The sequence below is a fragment of the Lathyrus oleraceus genome, chromosome 2, assembly GCF_024323335.1.
Source record: "Lathyrus oleraceus cultivar Zhongwan6 chromosome 2, CAAS_Psat_ZW6_1.0, whole genome shotgun sequence".
NCBI lineage: Eukaryota > Viridiplantae > Streptophyta > Magnoliopsida > Fabales > Fabaceae > Lathyrus > Lathyrus oleraceus.
Genome location: NC_066580.1, coordinates 239,166,441 through 239,169,759, shown reverse-complemented (window position 1 = coordinate 239,169,759; position 3,319 = coordinate 239,166,441).

Below are 3,319 nucleotides of genomic sequence, written 5' to 3'. Positions count from 1 at the left end.
CTTCTCTGTCGGCATCTAGCCCGGTCCTAGTCGTTCCTCCTCCTGTCGTGCATACTATGCCCAGAGTAGACGACACCATCTATCATTCTGAGCCGTCTGTGGGCCCAGATGTCTATGAAAAGATGGATGCTATGAATGACCAATTTCTTGAGCTTCGCAAGGAATTGAAAACTCTTCGAGGAAAAGACCTTTTCGGAAAATCTGCTGCTGAACTCTGCTTGGTCCCCAATGTCAAAATCCCTGTAAAGTTCAAAGTACCTGACTTTGAAAAGTACAAGGGAAATGCTTGCCCTCTCAGCCATCTAGTTATGTATGCCAGGAAAATGTCGACTCAGACCGACAATGAGCAACTTCTCATTCACTACTTCCAGGACAGTTTGTCTGGTGCTGCCCTGAGAAGGTATATGGGCTTGGATAGCGCGAACATCCGATCCTTCAACGGCCTTGGCGAGGCCTTCGTCAAGCAGTACAAGTATAACATGGATATGGCTCCCGATAGGGATTAGTTGAGAGTCATGTCCCAGAAGGACAAGAAAACTTTTAAAGAGTACGCCCAGAGGTGGCGAGAGGTAGCAGTACAGATTGTGCCCCCGCTGGAGGAGAAAGAGATGACCAAGATCTTTCTGAAGACCTTGAGTTCTTTTTATTACGAGCGGATGATTGCCAGTGCTCCTTCTAACTTCACCGAGATGGTGAATATGGGGATGCGTCTGGAAGAGGGAGTCAGGGAAGGGCGCCTGACCAGAGAAGAAGGCTCTTCTGCCAAACGTTATGGGGCGTTTGCGAAGAAGAAAGATGGCGAGGCACATGCTGTGACCTCCCATGTTAAACCAAGAAGACCCTCAGTAAGGAAGAAGACCGTGCGTCCTGCCGGTAACCAGCACCAGGTGGCTCACATAACACCTGTTTTTAGAGATAATCAGCAGTATCAGCATCACAATAATAATCAGCAACAACAACATCCGCAATATCAACAACAACATCACCGTCCTCAACAGCAGGCCTAGCAGCCTTGAAACAGTAATCAAGCTAGTACAAGTTATGAGAGGAAGAGGGTCACCTTCGAACCTATTCCCATGACCTATGCCGAATTATATCCCTCTTTGATAGAGAGGAAATTGATTACTCCACGAGACCCACCGGCTATACCTACAAACCCCCAGTGGTGGTATAAGCCCGAATTACACTGTGTTTATCGTTCCGGTGCTCCCGGACACGACGTGGAAAATTGCTACCCACTGAAGACCAAGATTCAAGACCTTGTGAGATGTGGTATTCTGTGTTTCAAGGACGTAGGTCCTAATGTAAAGAAGAACCCATTGCCCGAGCATGGGAAATCTGTCAACATGGTCCAGGGCTGCCCTGGTAAGTACAAAGTCAAATATGTCAGCCATATTCGACAATCTCTGGTCGAGATGCATAGATTGTTGTGTGAGTACAGTCATTACGAGCACGACTACGACAGATGCCGAGTTTGTTCTACCAATCAAAGAGGATGTCGCCAAGTGTGCAAAGATGTTCAAGAAATGCTGGATGAAGGAGTCATTGAGATACTTCAAAACAGAAATGTTGATGAAGATGCTGATGAAGTTAATGTAATTTCTCCAGTATTTCGGATTCCTGAGCCTGTGGTCATCAAGTATGATGGTAGCAAGCAAAAGGCTTCTCCTTCTTTGATCATTAAACAAGTTGGCCTTGTGCCATACTATTCTGAGAAAGCGGTCCCTTATCGCTACAATGCCGTAACATTGGAGGATGGGAAGTAGGTGCCCCTGCCCTCTACTTCTGTTGTTAATATTGCCGACGTCAGCGGCTTGACCCGTAGCGGTCGTGTCTTCTCGGCTCCGCCGAAACCTCAAGCTGATGCTCGAAGGGCTGATGCTGTTGATTATGCTGAACGCCCGGTTGGGAATGCTGTGAACGCTTCGAATTCGGCACTTGTTGCCAAACCTGCCTCTACATTGAAAACTTCTGTCTCTATTGGCCAGAGTGGCAATACGAAGGAAGACTATGATGAGATGCTGAGGCTCATCAAAAGAAGTGAGTACAACGTGGTAGATCAGCTTCTACAGACGCCATCCAAGATCTCTGTACTATCCTTGCTGATGAATTTAGAACGACACCGAGAAGCTCTGCAGAAGGTGTTGGATGTGGCGTATATGGATCATGACGTTACAATAAAGCAATTTGACAGTATTGTTGCAAACATCACCGCTTGTAACAATTAATGTTTTTGTGATGCTGATCTTCCCGAAGAGGGAAGAGACCATAACTTGGCATTACACATATCTATGAGATGCAAAGATGATGCCATGCCCAATGTGTTGGTGGACACGGGGTCATCATTGAATGTGTTGCCAAAGTCCACTCTTGCAAAATTGTCATATCAGGGACCTCCCATGAGGCAGAGTGGAGTGGTAGTGAAAGCTTTCGATGGGTCCCGTAAAACTGTGATTGGAGAGGTTGAGCTCCCAGTCAAGATAGGACCAAGTGATTTCCAGATCACCTTCTAGGTCATGGATATTCACCCATCGTATAACTGTCTTTTGGGCAGACTATGGATTCACGAGGCAGGCGCTGTGACATCTACCCTACACCTGAAACTAAAGTTTGTCAAAAATAAGAAGCTGGTGGTGGTAGGGGGAGAAAAGGCTCTCCTTGTCAGCCATTTGTCTTCCTTCTCTTATATAGATGCTGAGGATGAAGTTGGAACGCCGTTCCAAGCTTTATATATTATCGAGCCCATTAAGAAAGGAACTTCTTCATTTGCGTCCTATAGAGATGCAAAGTTGGCCATCGAGCATGGTGCAACTGTTGGATTGGGGCAAATGATTAAGCTAGAAGACAACAAATCTCGGGCTGGCATATGGTATTCTTCTGGCGTCTTCAGCGAGCATGGCTTGTTCAAGAGTGGTGGATTCATCCACACCAGTCAAGATGAGGAGGCCGCTGCTATTGTGGAAGAGGATGCAGAGGATTCTGGCAACTTTGTCATCCCTGGAGGGGTCTGCAATAATTGGGTCTCTGTTGATGTTCCAACAGTTATCCATAAGTCAAAGTAATGTTCACTGTGTTTAAAAAACCCTCCTCCCATGCCAAAAGGAGGAGTGATGACATTGTTGGCTCATAAATGCAATGATATTTTCATTCAATAAATTCATGTTAAATGTTTATTTTTCCAATTATTTTCCCTTTTCGCTTTTGCATGAAATTGGTGATCACATAAAACCCTAAAAAAATAAGAATAAAATCAATATTTTCATCTGCATCATAATTTGCCTTGTTTGAATCTTAAAATCACTTTATATCCAAAATCGTT